General features: G+C 29.0%; 1 protein-coding gene across 2 annotated transcripts in view; it reads right to left on the bottom strand.

Moving 5' to 3' along the window:
* The window catches only part of Gprk2 (G protein-coupled receptor kinase 2), a 342733-nt gene that overhangs the window by 238622 nt on the left and 85198 nt on the right, over positions 1 to 18913 (bottom strand). For both annotated transcript variants that reach the window (XM_065515447.1, XM_065515446.1), the window contains exon 4: positions 15748 to 15767. The gene's annotated coding sequence lies outside the window, so the exon portion shown is untranslated. The remainder of the gene's footprint in view (positions 1 to 15747; positions 15768 to 18913) is intronic.

An 18913-nucleotide genomic window follows, 5' to 3' on the forward strand; every position in this document is an offset into this window, starting at 1 on the left:
CTGGGATACTTAAACATACTTATATTTAGTTATAAGTTTGTCTTGTATTTGAAGGTTGTTGCTGTTTTTTATGGCCTTATACTGTGCATGGCATTCAATATCCTTAAGTAAATTTCCTTTTAAGTACCTTGAGATTTATTTAGTCTGCGTGTGTTTGCCTACAAAGTCGGCATTTTACACCAAATTGTGTTTTTTTTCGCGTTGGTATTTAACATGAGCAGATTATTTTTGACTGTTAGTTAGGTTTATGTTATTTAATAAATTTAAAATGTTTGATGTACTATAAAATATTTTATTGATATTATGCTGTAAATGGATTTGCTTTTGTGAAGAAAATTCTATTGTATAGGAAAATATTCCATATCAAGAGCTACGCACGAAGAGCGAATACCACATTCCATCTGCTTTAATAGGAAGTGGTGTTAAACACATAATGGTTCGTGGAAAATTAAAATGAGTATTGGATCAAGATATCCTTCTAAACTATAACGTCCATCATCTGGGTATTCCATTTAAGGGTATTTCATTGAGCTCTTCCTAAATTTAAAACAAAGTGTTAAGTCGCTTTGACCTGCGACTTCAGAAAACCTCACAAAAAAAGTCTAACGGGGACAGATCGCACGATCTCGGTGGTCAGTTTACATCACCTGCAAGTTTGATGACTATGTCCTCAAATCGCTAGTGAAGAATGTGGTACGTGACACTGTCCTGTTGCAACCACAAGTCGTTGGTGTCCATATCATCCAATTCAGGCCCAAAGAATCTGGTAATCATCGACCTATAACGATCACCGTCGACGGTGAAAGCCTGGCCAATGTCATGCTCAAAGAAATATAATAGATTTTTCTGGATACATTGGACGCTCTTTGATCTCATGTGGATCATCCCATAAAGTTTCTCTTTCAGTGATCACTAGTCGTTTACCTTCAGCTTAGTTGAATTATGTACGGATGCAGACCAATTTGTGGTCTGCGAAAAGCCTAGTTCTTGTGATCGACGCCACATCGACTGCACACTCTCACTGGCATCGACAATGTTTACAGCAGTTCTTGCGTTTTGCCGTTGGTTCACTGTTTACTTAACTAGAGGACACAAATTTATTTACCACTCTGCGAATAGTCCTCTCAGTGGGACGATTATGGCGACCCACAGTGTGAGGTTTTAACAATTTAACTTATCAAAATACAATTTTTGGTTTGTTTTTTTTTAAAGAATTTTAACATTGATAACATTCCCAACTACAAAGAATTGCATTTTAAAATAAAAAAAATTACAGTTTTATAAAGTAACAAGTAACTTCACTGTAATTGCAGACTTTTATAAGACATAAGGCGCGTTGCTCAACTTTAAATGTTTGTATTTTTTTTTTTAATGCAATATCTTCATGAAATTTTTTCTAGTTTGTAATTTCATACATTTTTTATTAAAAAAAATAATAAATTGTAAAACGTGTGAGCAAAAAAAAATTTGAAGGTTTTAAATATATCTCTTTTTTTAACTTATTTTGAAAATTTGTATTTTTTAATTGGACATAAAAATATATAGGAAAGCAGGGAAAAGTAGTCGCATAATTTACATTAGATAACCTTATCTGTCTTCTTACAAAATCAATCATAAAATTCTGCCCCAACTTGCCTCTCCACAATTGCCGATCCAAAAACTGATCATGGGTTTAGGTATTTCGCGCCAACAAATTTTTGACTACAGGTCGCAATTTTAAAGATAATTCAACAAAATTAGGCACAAGCTTTTATATTACCCCACGAACTAAGCCTATTGAATTTGGATAGAATCGGTCTATTATTTCTCCTAATCCCCATACAAGTGCCTTATCTGAAAATAGTTAAGCTCTCATAAATATCTTAATTATAAACATATCCAAAACAAATTCAGCGCAGATAAATAAGTTTTATATATACGCAAATGATCCCACCAAATTTTGTGACGATCGGTTCACAATTAGTCATAGCTCCCATATAAGCACCATTCTCGAAAATAAGAAAATAGGATTCAATACAAATAAGTTTCATATCAAAAGAAAACTGTTTATAATCACTCGGTGTAGGGTATCATAGGTACTTGATTTTTAATGATTATAATGTAATATACAATTTTATCTTATATGGGAAGTGGGCGTGGCAGTGGTTCAATTCCGCCCATTTTTCTACAGAAGTCGTGAAGTTAGTCATATATTACTTGTACCAAAATGCGTGACTGTACCTTTATTTATGAATTTTGATGAGTCAAGTGCTCGGAACTTTGCCCGAACAGAAGTAAGCTTTTGCTTATTTTACAAGTTTTTTTTTTAAAAAAAAAGCATTTTTTGCTTAACCGTGCATAAATGTGCATATTTCGCACGTCGATTATAATTTCATTACAGAAATTGTTGCTTTTCTGTCTTATGTGTTTATCAAATGAAGATAAGTTCAATTTGAAAAGTGGAAAAACAATATATTGTTCATTGTGAAAAAATTTTTGTTACAATTAAATTAATTTATTGTTGAATATTTGATTTTTTTTCTGCATGTCTGTGTGTATATTCTATTTTCCGTGTTTTTTGAGGTTTTTATATAGACCCGGCTAATTTCAGTTTCACTCTTATGAAAATTGTATTACAAATAAATTATACTAATGTAAAGTCTACAACAGATTATCATAGAACAGCTTAATAGTGCTAAATAATATCATACAAAAATCTAAATTAATTTAATTTTGTAACAAAAATAAAACTAAATCAGTGGTCGGCAAACACATTTACCAGTGGCTAACTATACCACGAGCACAACATGTTATCATACATGTGCAGAAAAACAAAACAAACAAAAAATATTAGCAGAATCTGCTGTACAAACTAACAAATACAGCTACAAATGTGATTAGATTTCTCTCGGTGTCTACCGCTGAACCAAATAGACTTCACATACATCAGAGCTGTAACTTGTTCTTGGACAAAAAAAAAAACAAAAATTAAATAAACAACACCACCAAGCAGGCAGTTACACCAGCCAGACCGGCAGCCAGACACACACGATACATCGAACACTTGTTTAAATATTGCAGCAACTAATTAAATTAAAAAAAAACTGTTCTGTAAAACTGTTTTAGTTGGCTGCTGTTATTTTTGCTGCTGGTACAGCTCTCGTTAGTGGTGATTTTTTGTAAAACAAAGTTGTAAATTAAAATTTAATTAAAATATACGTGTGTTAATTACGTAAACAGAAAATAGTCTGTTTGCGTTGTAGCTGCTATTTTTATATTTGTGATTTTATTACTGTCACAAAGATTTAGTCGAATTTAATTAATTATTATTGTTATTATTTTTTTACAATTTAGTTTTGTGTTATTTATTTTTCTAATCACACACTCTCATGTCTAAGTATTTAACGGGATGGGCATCTCACCAACAACCTGATAAATCTTACTGTTGGCTGGCTGTTGGAGAGGGAAGGTGCAGTCGCCTGTATTAGAGGAAGTTTTTATTTATAATGCTGCTGCATTTCAATTTTCTATTCCTATATGACTTATTGACGTCAGTAGTATGTCTAATTCCTCTTCATTATTTACATTTTGCTATTTTTAGAAACGAAATTTACATATTTAAATTATGGTTTATTATCAATATTGGAAATCTTACCTAACAAAAATAAAAACAGCTGAAAATCAAATTGTTATTCTATTAGAGTAGTGTACGAAGAAGTTTGATTGATTTACTTCAAAACTAAATAACCTATGCTGCAAAATTATAATAACATTAAAAATCTAAATATATTGTGAATATTAGTAGCAGTGTTAATGATCACCTCTTTTAATTATACAGAATTCTAGTTGTCATTCTATGGACTGTTTTTTTCCGATATATAAATGATGATTTTTTAAGACTTCAAGAAAAATACTTAATTTCCCATCCATTAGTTTAGGTCAGAAAAATAAAAAAATATATATTTAGTTATTGTTGTTTCAACCAGCTTTCTGTTTAAGAAAGATAAAATAAAAACTTAATTTATCTTGAAACATTATAAAATTGTATTAATATAAAAGAGTAAAAATACGTGACAAAGAGAATAAATGCAACGGCTCACTAGCGGTTGGGGAGAGTTATAAAAAACGACTTTAGACTGAAAGAATACTTAACGCAAAATAAATGAGATATAAAATGATGGTTTAAAAAAAAAAAACTCAGGAAAATCCAAAGGAAAACTGAAGTAGGTAAATGTGAAAAGAAAATACCTAAGTGGTGCCTTGTAGCAATTTGTTTAATAATGAACCATAACCCAGTGATATTTGTAAACTCGGGAGCTAAAGTGCCAACTAGACACTAAACTGTAACAATAAATGACCTAAGCATTCAAATTATACTACAATATTCGAAAAAAAAACTGAATTCAAAACTGAATTACTCCAAAAAACTTTTGAAATTTTGTTCATAAAAAAATTCTCGAGGTTGTCATACATTTTGGTTCCCAATTAAATTTCTATTGAATCTATTTTGCTGATTTTTAATACCAAAAAGCCTAGGACAATATGGAACATTTTATGTAAATTTCATTACTTTAGATATTGTATTTTGAATCTCAGAGTGTTTTACACAAACGGATACTTTTTCAAATTCAAATTCTGAGGTAATATTCTGCACACTTAAAAGTTTTGGTTAAATTGTCTGAGTATTTTAAAATGTTTGGTTATTTCAACATTTAGAATTTACATATTAAAATGCTAGCTACATTTACTAGGTTATTTTAACAAGTTGCATGCCTCAACTGCCACCTGCAGTTGAAAGCTTTTAACGAGGGTAGTTTATAATAAAAATGCCAGTATTGAGCTAAACAAAAATATTATTTTAAGTTAAAAAGCCATAAATAAGTAACAAAGAAAACGTTAAAGTAAAAGGAAATTAAAGGTAGTAAATAGTTAAAAAGGGAAGACAAGTTTAAAATTAAATTACTGATTTTAATAACACTAGTTTACAAGGTATTTGCTTATGAATCTAACTTCGGAAAAAATATTAAAAGAAATCCTGGACGTCAAACTTTTGAGATATTTGTTAAAAACGAAACATATAAAAATGTACATTAAATTAGGACAAACAAATTAAAAGTGAAGTGTTTTAGTCCCCCCTTTTTATAATTATTTTCATTTATCACCCTCACGACACTCCAACTGTAGTATCCTAGCATATTCTGATCCCAAAAACCTTGATAATTCCTCTCAAATCTTGATGGAAACGCTCTCTATGTTCGGCACTCATGTGTCAGAGGTTTTCCGGGAAAAAATCCACATGAGAATGTAAAAAGTGAATTTTGAGGGACATATGTATTTACACCCATCAGTTCAAAATTATGTAATAAAATCCCAACAATATCTATGTAATTTTGACTTTTCTTATTGCACCCTTACGTCAACAGCATACATACATCGGTTTCCATAGTAAAACGCATGCAAATATAATGATAAAATTGAAAAGTATAGTATTTTTTCGACGTTTTTACCCACCCTACTCCACATTTTTGATAACAGCGATTCCAAATATATCCCGATTTTCTCCATTTTTCTTTTATTGGACTAACAACAAATGTATATGTCAAACAAAAAAAGAGTTATTTAAAAATCGTGACGGACTCCAAAGTTATATGTATTTGAATTTAAAAAAAAATTAAAAACGCGATTTTTCTCTAGTTTTTGGGAAAAAAGTACTTTTTTTATTTTATGATGTATTAGGAATTTATACTTTTTGAAAAGCTAACTTTACACTAAATATTTTAAATGAAAAAAATATAAAAATTCTTGATACGTAGGGGAACAGATCCATTCAAATAACGCCTATTTTTTATGTAAAATTCAAATTTAGGGCAAAAATCCTCAAATCGCATATTCATTCAATATCAAAATAAAGTAACCTATTTTAGATGGCCAAATATGTTCTGAATTATTTTGTAAAGGGTTTCGATAACCCCGCTCCTGGTGTGGATATTAGCAAAAAAAAACTAAAAAATCCCATTTTTGGGATTTTTTTAAACTTTTTTGAGAAGATTTTATTTTTCTCTATCTAATAGAAAAGTCTATAATTTCATTAAAAACTATTGATATATAAAAAAATTATTTAAATTTGAAAAATTTGTATCTTTGCAAAAACTCAATAAAAAGCATTTTTTGTCATACACCTACACTAGAGTGTCCCAAAAAAATTTTTTTTTGGAATTTCGGAACGCATACCCCGTAATTTTTTTATATATATAAAACTATAGTTAAATATGAAATTTTGTCTTTCTATAATGATTGCAACCCGTGCCGACTTGCGATTTAGTTTTGTGGTGCATTTACAAGGGGAAAAAATGCAATTTTTTCAGTTTTTGTAAAAATTTTGCCATTAAATAATTACTTTTGCAATTTAATTTAAAAGAATCGATATGTGTACGTAATTGTCGTTCTAATAAGATATAAAACACAAAAATTGGTTAAAAAATGTTAAAGTTATTAAAAAATCGCCAGGCCATTAACGTGTATCAGGCCACTAGAACAAGAAACGTAGGAACAAAATAAACATATTTTGAGAAATATTATAATAAGAGCTAATTTTTACTTAAAATATATACATATTTACTTGTATATGAGTTTTTGTCTTCGTAGGATACCGTTAACCTATTCGCAGGTATGACCAAAAAAAAATATTTTTTTTTCACGGCAGTTTCAAAACTCCAATTTTTAAAAATTTTGTTAAACAAATTTCAGAATTTTCTGATCATCACTTGGGGATTTATTGTCAACATAATAGGGAATAAAAATGTGAAAAAATTATGTCAATACCTCCTATAGTTTTTCCGTACCTGCAATTTAAATTTTGCGATTTTCGAGAGAAAAACTATTTTTTTGGCCATATTTTGGCGAATGAGCCGAATTTCCTTACTGTTATGATTTTTAAGTAAAAGCTATTCAGAATATTATAGTCCATGTAATTTTAAATATAGTCTGAAAGTTTTACTAAAATCGGAAAACGCCAACCCTTAAATCGAGAAGGTCAAAGGTCAAATTTTTCAATATTTGGAATTTCTCAAGGAAAAATAGCGAAATTCAAGAAAAGTCTGTTGTCTAGTATTTATAATAACAGCACACAAATTAAAATTAAAATAATAGCACTTGTGGTTAAAAAGACACTCAACTTATAAAATCACGAAAAACACATTCGATATGAGGATTTTTGCAGCCATTCGCCATACAAAAAGTATGAACATACCCAGGTATGTTGCTGTTGACGTGCGTAAAGCAGTTCTGCTGTTGACATAAATGTAGGGTATACAAATATATTTCTCCTATTCCAATTTCTTCTACGAAAATAAGCAACATATTCTGTTAATGACATTTACAAAACAGATTATGAAAATTTTTAGTAACTCAACATAAAAATAACAAAACTGTAAAGCTTAATATTTATTTTTTGCTAAAGAAAATAAAACTTTTAGTTTAAAGATTTTCATGCAGACCACGTTTGACTAAAACAACATGAAATATCAAACAACAATGACAGCAACCTGCTGTTTGATATCAACGTTTATTTTATCTTCTTATTCTTAATAGCAACAGCCATCAACAGAAAAATATTACATCTATGTAATATATAAAAGTAGATTAAAAATATTAATACAGCTTTATAGATGAACATAAATATGTTTATATTTAAGAAGATTGTACTCGATGATTGGATTGTGGCAAGAAAGCTCTATATAAGAACATTTTCAAATAAGCCTTTATTAAATTGATATTGTACTTTATATTTTGCTAATTTTATTGCTGTTGCAAAGATTTCAAAAGGTCGCAATTTTGAAGATATTTTAATGAAATTTGGCACATGCACTTTTTTCGGAACCCATGACAAAGCCTACTGAAACTGGCTGAAATCGATCCATTATTTCACCTAGACCCTTTACAAATGTCCTCCCCTAATAGGAGTAATTTTATGATTATCACTTTAACGACCATAAAACTCTTATTTGATAGATTTTGATATCGACATATAATTCAACAGAAATACGTCTAAAAAAGAAATAATACATAAATCACACGATCTAATTGCTCATAGTTCCCATATTAGCCCACCTCCGAAAATCACTCACGAAAATAAATTATTGAAATTTTAAAAGAAAAATGGTTTTGCTTATTTACTTAGTGTAGCCGAGCTTGACCGACCTTCTTACTTGAAATCGATATCTTCTGATTTGCACCAAGGTTAGTTCTATTGGATAGTAATTCAGACACAATTTTTCAACAAGGTCGGTCCAGAACTCTCTGAGTGAGAGGGGGTCAAAATTTGACATTTTAACCAAACAGGTGTTTTTTTCTCATCCATGTAACTTATTACCTAATGTTCTTTGCAAAATGTGTCCCAAATAGTTTCAATCTTTCAAACAAATTATTTTTTTTTAATTTTGGGACCTTTTTTAGATTTTGCAAAAAAAAAATAAATATTGTTGCTCTTGAGTTACAAAACATTTATTTTGTTAGGTATTTTTAGGATTGTTAGGCTCTCCTTTTTAGGAATTGGCGTTGCATTAGCAACCTTCCAACATACAGGACATTTGCCGGCACTGTATAAAGTGCTGAAAAGGTTAGCTAATGGACGAGCTAGCGTCGAAGAGCACTGCTTTAAGTTTGACCCAGGAGACTTATTTACGTTGAGATCCGATAAAACCCGTTGAACAGCTCGAGCTGGAAATAATATACTTGGTATAGTCACTAATACTCTTTCAACTTCGGGCAGTAGTTGATCACTTTCTGGCAAGTGAGGATTACTTGCGAATAATTCAGCTAAAAGGTTAGCTTTAGCAACCGGGTCAGTGAATGTTTGGTCACCCTTCAAAAGTGTCGAAGGAACTAGCATTATCCTTTACTCTTTTAACGAATGTCCAAAAGCTTTTACTACCCCGGGGAGCAGTAAGAACTTTAGTACGAACACGTTGCTGCTATAGAGCTTTTTCACCCCTTAGTACTTTGACATTCGAAGATCTTGCCTTTTTGCGTAGAGAATCAATTTCTCCATTTAGGTTATTGCGCCAAGTTCTCTGAATACTTCCTCTCTGGATCTGATTGCTATTTTGTACGTCTGATTAAACCAAGATGTTTGTCTAGGTCTAATCGAAGATTTCTTCGACGGCATGAAAGTCTTCATTCCCAACATGATTACTTTCTCAGCCATTTTCTCCATGGCACTGACGTTATTGTCTAGGAAATGAAGTATTCAATTAAGAAGAAATCATTGAATACAGCCCAGAAATCATTGAATTCGTAGATAAAAATTTAACGTTTCGTAGTTGTTTGTAAAACCATTGCGAAGTTCCGCGAGCGAAAATGAGGCGGAAATATTACAATGATCCGTATTTTCAGGGTGTGAGGTGAGAAAAAGGTCAGGAGTGTTATGTTGGAGCCTTTCAATACATGAAATGTGTGATGGTTCATTCACTAATTGCGCAAGGTGTTTGTGTGCAGCGAATAGCTCAACATATTAGCCTTCCGTATTTGGACTTCTATAAAGAAACCCGAAGTGCAAATAGTTTGCCATAGATTGCAAAAATTAAAAAAAATAAAAAAATAAGCTCCACAAATTAAAAAATAAAAAAAATCTAAAATCAAGATTAAATATTAAAGAAAGAATTTCTCATCATTCTCAAAGGAGTGAGATCGAAAAAACACACGTTTCTCCTTAACTCTTTTTTACTAAAATCCAAGTCAATTATGTTCATTTGTTGTTAATCTGGTTAAAATGAGTGACTAGAAAAAACCCAACTTGGACCTACAAAAACTGATTCCAATGTTAATAAACAGTATAGAGATTTGTTGTCAGTTGATAGAAAATCTGGTTCATGTAGAAGGAATGGTCCACATGATGTTTCTAAAGCCAATAAATAAATCCGGTAGGAAAGCAGTCCGATTAGCTTACTACTCGGACTATTTGGTACGAAAAGTTAAAGCCAATGCAGGTTTAAAAACATACAAGACTCAAAAATTTCCTGACAGGAACTCTGCTAAAAATTTAGAGGGCAAAGACAGATCACGGAAATTGAAGTAAAATTTTATACAAAAAATATACCTGCTACATAATGCAGGATGAAACGTATGTACTGGGAAATTTTTTCGCAGCTTCCGGGTCAATATTTTTATGTTGCTGATGCTCGAGGGAATGTTATAGAAAATTTTAGGACCCAAAAGCAGAAAAAAGTTCTTGATATAGCAAGTAATATGCAGTTGTGGCAAAAGAAGCCAAACATTTGTTACAAAGGGCTCCATAAATACCGAAATTTACATGAATGAATGTTTACAAAACAGGATGCTTCTATTCATAAGACTTCTTAATGTGTCCACTTATTTTTGGCAAGATTTGGCATCCTGTCACTATGGTAATCAAAATCTTGAGTGGTACAAGAACAATAATGTGGTATTTGTACCAAGAAAGGCAAATCCTCCACAAAAAAGGTGTCCAAAAGTGTGATTTTAAACGGAGATGAACTATAAAAACCATAATGGAAGGGTTTCCGGAAAAGGTTCATAAATTCATCACTATTGATTAGAACTATAAAAATAATATATTTTGTAAGTTGTTTTAATAATTTCAATCAAATAAAAAAAAATCAAAACTGTAAGTTTAGTGGTTTCTTTTTTATTAACATTTATGTATGTTAACATTTTTTTCGATCTCACTTATATGTATTTATAAAATTGCGTATGTATTTATAAAATTAATAACGTGTGGCAAACGATTTAATAAAATAAATATTCCCTTTTTATATTTTATGAGCAATAACAAATAAAAACTAAATTGTTTTTCATAAATTTTGTTTTCGTATTAGACAACATTCGATCATTTTGACAGCGCCAATGATAACAACCAAACTCATAAATCATTTAATATTTTTTTCTTTTTTTTTCTATTTTATTTTTTTTTCATTTGAATTTGGCTGATGTTTCAATTCAAGATGAAATGTTTAAAAATATAAAAAGAAACACCATGAAAAAGCAAGTATAAAAATACATATTGTGTATAAATAGCAACAAGCCAATCATAAATATTTAATAAACGAAAAAAACAAAAACGTTTTTCCACTCAAAATTTTAATAAAAATTTTGTTTTTCATTTGAGAGTTTTCAATATGATTATGCCGTTTATTATTTTGGACATTTGTTGTATTTGAATTTTGTTTATAAATAACATGTGTATGAATATTTAGGCAATCCAGCAATAGACGCATATACTAACAGTTTGTCCATTCATTCATACATTCTTGCAATCCACCAGAACCAATCAAACCGAAAATAATCCAATCCAGCTGATGTTGGCTGTTTCTCTTATTTTTTTGTTTTTTTTATAAATGATTTTTGCTCTTTTAGTGGCGCTGCACTGGTGTTGACAGCAATGACCCACATTCATAAATCATAATCATTGATTTTTTTACAATTCTTTTTTATTTTATCATTTTCTGCTGTTGGAATTTTTCTCGTCTTATTAAATTTTTTTTAAATGTGGAATTTTTACAGCATTTTATTCTGTGTGTGTGTTTTTTTTTCAAAAATCATTAAAATTGTAAATTTTGTTCATTTAAATTTGTATTATTGATATAAATTTCTTAATTGCCAAAACAGCTATTAAATGGATTAATGGAAAAATTCAATTAAAATTTTTTTAAATTAAAATAAATATGTATACGCAATAACACTTTGTTCGTTGTATTCAACAACGATTTTAGATAATTTAAGTTTAGAAAGAAATAAAACAAACAAATTTCTACAATAAGGAGTGTGTGGCTAAAAAAAGGTGTATATTAAAGCTAATGAAGAGAAGCAATTAAAGTTAGTTGAAATCTAGAACCACATTTCTCATCAAAACAGAATATAACTTAGAAAATCGTCATTGAACCATTGAGCCATTGTACGATTAAAAATTCAGAATGGGACCAGATCGTGATAATTGAAATTTAGGAATATATTTGAAAAAAATATAATTAAGTTTTTGTGTATATTTTTATTGGGTGTATGACATAAAAATGTGGGATTTCTTTAAATGTTTAGCTTTTATTTTGAAACATTTGTACAATATAAATTTATTCAAAGTATTGGCTATTGTTAGCTATGTTTTCCGAGCCAAAAGCACTGCTCATTTTTTGAGGCTAAGAACGAATCAAATATGTACTCTGTTCCGAAATGAAGCGTATTTCAGAGAGAGCGTTCTGCTTCGATCGAAATAAATAGTAGTCGGATGTGGCCAAGGTGTAAATTTTACATACAAAATTGGAGTTTTTCGGATGGACCTGGTTATCTTGGTATCAACAATTTTTAAATTTGTTTTCATTTAAAATATTTCATGAAAAGTTAGCTTTTCAAAAAGTATTAACTCCTAATACATCTTCTTACACATTTTTTAGATAACTTAATATGAAAAAAAGTCCTTTTTTCCCAAAAACTAGCAAAAAATCTTCTTTTTTAAAATGTTTAAATTCAAATGCATATAACGATTTTTAAGCAATTCTTTTTTTTTTGTTTGACATATACATTTGTTGTTAATCTAATAAAATATTTTGGTCCGCTGTTATCAAAAAACTGGATTTGATTTTTAGATGAATCTTTCAAAAAGTGCAAAATAAGAGCCATTCTAATATACATATTTCATGTAATTACCTCAAATGCATACATTATTTGAAGAGAAATAAAATTTAAATATTTTCCTACACAAAATTGCTATTGAAGCGTTAATAATATTTATATTTCAAAAGTAAATAATAATCTCCTCTTATGATTGATTAAAAGGGAAAGAAATGCTAGAGGGAGTCATATTCATTGTTTGGATTACTTATGCTAATTAAGCAAAAATACCCAAAATAGTCAAACACTTGTAAGACAGAATAAATTAATTTCATTTTAACGCAAATCAGCAAAAATTAAGATACACACAACAGATGTCACAATACCACAACAACGTATTTATTAACCGCCATTCACTGTTGGTCTCTCCCCTTTGGCATTAGTTATAATTTGACAATAGTCTGGTCTCATTAAATATGCTTTAATGCGCACTACAGAGCAAGACAGAGAGAAAACAATAGCTAAACATATTAAAGGTACAAATACTTATTACCACAAACCCACATTTAGAGTAGTAAGCATACTCAAATTTGCAAATATTAAAAATATATTTTAACCAAAAAGACCACTTTTAAGATGACCTTTTTAATTTAAGTCACATGCCAGCTATGAGAAATTGAATTAAAAAAAAAAATCCAAAAAAAATAAAAAATGCAGAACTTTTACTTTATTAACATACATTTATTTAAGTCCAAACATTGCTTTTAATTTATTTGATTAATACAGAAATTATGTATGCACATTTCTTCAACTTTAGTGAAACGCAGAATATTTATTAAATAAAATATGTATCTGCTTTTTCAGACACATTTAAATATAAAATTTTCTTTGTTTCTATTAAATACATAAGAAATTCTAAGGGCTCAGAAAAACTTAAAATATTTTGCACTTTTGTTATTAAATAGAAGGATATGTGCTGAGTATTAGTAGGAACAAAGGATTAAGTGCGGTATAAGAAACACAAAACGTTTGTCCTTTATAGTAAACAAACAAAAACAAAATATAAAAAATACGGCTTTATAATAAATCACCATCATATTATGTAAATATTCATGTCTGCATGTGTGGAAAATATGCACTGAAGCGCCACACTAATCTAACATGGGATCAACAACAGTAAAAGCATCAACAGTAGCAAGAATAGCAACAATAGTATGAACAAATAACTTAAAAGAGAACAGCTAAAATGCCGTTGTTGAAAAACTTTAAAAAAAACATGTTAAAAAACTACACAGGACAGTACCAACTCTTAAATACCTTCCCAAACAAATCTAGTTATATTAAATTACAATCGTTTCAGCATTGAAAACCATTTATGTATGTAGCTATGAATTCAGTACTATTATCTCTACATCTAATACTTCTTCATATCTTATACGAAAAAAGTTATGGAGGTAAATGTGTGACTACCTAATAATTAATATTACTCATACGTCACCTTAATGAGTTTTTTTTAAGTCTATTATATGCAATAAATACCCAAATTATGCTAAAATTTTAATTGTATTACAAGAAACAAAACAAATGTTTAACACAATAAAAGAATTTTGAAAATTTCATTTTAAAAATAAATAATTACTGTCATTATAAATGTTTTCAGCTTAAGAAAAAATTAATATTTTAAAATCATAAACAAGAGGCCATAAACAAGGAGGTTAATGCAGAAAAACCCCACATTTATCAAAACACAATTAATATTTATTTTGTTCAAATTATAATATTATGTTCTTACAACATACAACACAAAACATTTAATACTTTTGAACAAAAGCTTATTTGATAAGCTTTTGCGAACTAAATAAGTTGTAAAATATTTAAAACCTTTAAAAATGTTTGGTTTCCTTTGCCGCAACTGCATGTTGCTTGCCATACCAAGAACTATTTGGGAAATTTTTGCGCTTTTGGGTCCTAAACTTTTCTACATTTCCTCGAGCATCAGCAATATAAAAATATTTACACAGAAACTGCGAAAAAATTTTCATACGTACGTTTCGTCACTATGCAGCAGTATATTCAATTTTTAGCTGAGTTTTTATCAGGAACTTTTTGAACCTGGTATGTTTGTAAACTTGCATTGGCTTTAACTTTCCGTACCAAATAGTCCGAGCAGATAATAAATTAATTTTTGTTGATTATGTTTTAAATTTTGTAGGCCCGAGCTGACCAACTTTGGATGACCGCCCACTAGCCCTTCTCCTAATTAGGAAAATCGACCTATTAATAAATATTTTTATTTATATTTTATGAAAATTACGGTTCAAAGTCTCCAGATTTTAGTGTATATGAATGTGAGCTGTAAATGAATCACTAATTTTCGAATTAATTCGCGAATCATTCACACAAAAAAATTAATTGAATGAAATTTGAGTCAATTCAAATGAATTTGGTAAAAATGAATTGCAATTCGTTTCCAATTCAAATAAATTGAATTGATTTTGAATTAATTCAAATGAATTTGGTAAAAATGAATTGCAATTCGTTTCCAATTCAAATGAATTGAATTGATTTTGAATTAATTCAAATGAATTAGAAAAAAGAATTAGCAATTCATTTGAATTGAATTAATTCAAATGAATTAGAAAAAATAATTAGCCATTCATTTCCAACTCCGAAGCGGAATTCGCAGCATATTTAGCAGATTCTTCAAAGTCATTAAGTATGCTGTATAATTATCCGACGGTTAAAAACGCTTTATTTAAATTTAATTCAATTCAAATGAATTGGAAATGAATTGCAACTCATTTTTACAAAATCATTTTAATTGGAAATTAATTGAAATTCATTTCTGCCTAATTCGTTTGAATTGATTCAAACTTCATTCAATTAATTTTTTCAATTCAATGAATTAATTAAAAATTTAGCTAATTCATAATGAATTAAAATCAAAAAAGAATGATTCATTTACAGCTCTGATATTAATATTCAATACTTCAGGAGAATAAACTAATAATAATACAAATAAAAATACATATTAAAAGCAAAAGCCTTTGAGAGTAAAAGAAACAGAGAAAAATATATAAAAACATATTTGAATAACAAAACAAATATACAGTTTATCTAAAAGAATTTTGCAGCATCTTAAAAATCAAGTCTACAGGTAAATTCTATGTAAGTAAACAACAAACTTACCTCAGAAAAATGTTTAATATCTGAAAATACAAGAGAATAAAAATAAATTATTATTGAAAATAGATAAGTTCCAATTAAAAATATAAACATTTGACTTTAAGTAGAAAACAAGAGAATTTAATTTTATTCAAATTATTTTTTTTTATTTTTATAGCAAAATTATTTTAATTAAAAAAGGATGTTTATAACAATTAAATAGAAAATTGTAAGCTCGTTATAACATGACGGCCTGAAATATAATAAATTCTTAATAAAGTGAAGCAATGGGATATTCGTTGAATAATAGGGTTGCGTATGTTTAATATTAATATTAATTTGAAATTAATATCAATCATACGCCTTCTTACCTGATAACTTTTTTTAAATACAATTTCTATTTACTTTAAACAACAAATCCTATTGTTTTTCTCTTTTTCTGCAGTTGAATCAAGCAATATAAGTTAACGTCGGTTAAATACGACTTTCGGTAGAACGTGTCTGTTGGCTTATGGCATGTAAAATGTAATTAAACAAAAATACAAACAATACTCACATGTCGAAATAAACTTTAACGTATTTTTTTTTTTGTTATAGAAGAAAACTTCTTATTCCCCGTAGAAAATAAGCATAAAATTAAGAATAAAATAAGCAGCATGGATAAAAACTTGTTAAACATTTTATGTCATTATTAACAAACAAAGAATTATGTTATGTAAAGAAATTACCAAAATTAAGTACAACATTTTTATCATGGGATTAGTTTTTACTACTAGAATAATAAAACGAAATTTTACTAATTTCGTTGAGTTGAATATTAAATACAATTAACACTGAAGTAGCCAATATCTAATAACTTTGTATTTTAAATAAAATCATATGCAATATGATGTTTAAGTTGATTTTATAATATTCACCATGATTACTTTTCTAGAAAAGTAGTCTGTCTTACAGGCAACTAGGGTCTAGAAAAGTAGTCTGTCTTACAGTTAACCTTTCTCTAGAAAAGTAGTCTGTCTTACAGGCAACTTTTCTATAGAAAAGTAGTCTGTCTTACAGGCAACTTTTCTATACAAAAGTAGTCTGTCTTACAGGCAACTTTTCTATACAAAAGTAGTCTGTCTTACAGGCAACTTTTCTATACAAAAGTAGTCTGTCTTACAGGCAACTTTTCTATACAAAAGTAGTCTGTCTTACACGCAACTTTTCTATAGAAAAGTAGTCTGTCTTACAGGCAACTTTTCTATAGAAAAGTAGTCTGTCTTACAGGCAACTTTTCTATAGAAAAGTAGTCTGTCTTACAGGCAACTTTTCTATAGAAAAGTAGTCTGTCTTACAGGCAACTTTTCTATAGAAAAGTAGTCTGTCTTACAGGCAACTTTTCTATAGAAAAGTAGTCTGTCTTACAGGCAACTTTTCTATAGAAAAGTAGTCTGTCTTACAGGCAACTTTTCTATAGAAAAGTAGTCTGTCTTACAGGCAACTTTTCTATAGAAAAGTAGTCTGTCTTACAGGCAACTTTTCTATAGAAAAGTAGTCTGTCTTACAGGCAACTTTTCTATAGAAAAGTAGTCTGTCTTACAGACAAAATTTGTAAATTTCTAAAAATTAATTAATTCATTAATATTAATTATTACAAGAAAATTGATCCGTACATAATGACATACTTTTAATTACTACTAATTACAGTTAACATTTTCCAATGAAAACCATTCTAAGATTTCATACCTTAAAATTACTATAATTAAAATCAAATTAAGGCATTTAAAACCTTAGGGTATTAGATCAAATTTGCATGTAATATAACATAGCAAAGCAACAAAACATAGCAAAGCAACAAAACATTGAGGAAGGAAATAAAACTCTTTAAAACGACTAATAAAAAGAACAACCAAAACTTAAAAATCTTTAGATACACACTAAAAAAAGGCAGCTTGACAGCCAGTTAAATAAAGTTTACTAATGTTCCTCACATAAACAGAAAAACAATATAGTAGTAATAAGTCTATGTTTAAGACACCTAACTATTCGTGCTTCTCATATACATACTATTTTCCATATAATTTAAACCAACATTTCCTTTAATATTGTCTGCCATTTTAAAAGTTGAAATGCATTCGAAAAATATTTACTTTGCTAAGGGAAAAACTAAACTAAAATTACGTTCGAATGGTTGACTGTGTATATTTGTTTGCGCTGATGTCTATTCAAAGCTTAGTTTTGGTGGTAGTCCTTAATGTGGCATTTATACTGCTAGAGCAAATACAACAAAATCCCAGACATTCCACATTCTCACCGTCATCATCATCATCAGTGGCCTCATTACCATCCTCTAGTACACAAAGTGCACCATCACAGAATTAAACAAACATTCCATTTCATTTTGGGCCATGTTCTTCAGTTCACCATTATTTTCATTTTCTATGTTGTTTCATGCTCTCTTTTAGGTCTTTGGATGGAAGGTTGAGTGTTAAAAATTTTCATTTTTAAATACAGGAATGTCAGTCATGTCAGTTGTGTGTTTGAGTGTGAGTTAGCAAGTGTCTATGAGGCTTTTAATACTTTCGGTGCACTTTCATTAAATTATCCACAACCATTACGATTCAGTTCCATTTTAGCCTTATTCATGATAGTTTATTTATTTTTTGTCCAAAAGAAAGGAACAAACAAAACAGAAATGAATCGAATACATTTGAAAGAATGGTTGAGTGAACGAATGAGCATGGTAGAGATGTTGGTTTCATTTTATTTAAACTTTTTTTTTGGTATTTATAAAGTATTTTATGTGGTTTTTGTGTGGCATTTGTTTATTTATATAAATTACCAGGATTAGTTTTGTTGTCTAGCCTCAGGACTTAAAGGTACCCTAAACTACTTTAAGGACACTTAAATAGACAAAATTTCATTGAAAAAAATTGTTCTGGCTAAGCTACTGATAAATTTTCAAAACAAAAATTAAAGTTAGCGATACATTTTCTGAAGAAAATTCAAGTCTTCGATGAATTTTCCAAGAAAAATTAAGTTAGCGATAAATTCACTAAGAAAATTTTTGTAATCTTTAGATTTTCGCAAGAATTTTAAAGTTAGGGGTAAATTTTCTTAAGAACATTTTTTTTTTTGATATATTTTTTAAACAGATTTATGTTATCACAAAATTTCCTAATTAAATTTACATTATTCGCTAAAATAT

The sequence above is a fragment of the Calliphora vicina genome, chromosome 1, assembly GCF_958450345.1.
Source record: "Calliphora vicina chromosome 1, idCalVici1.1, whole genome shotgun sequence".
Classification (NCBI taxonomy): Eukaryota; Metazoa; Arthropoda; class Insecta; order Diptera; family Calliphoridae; genus Calliphora; species Calliphora vicina.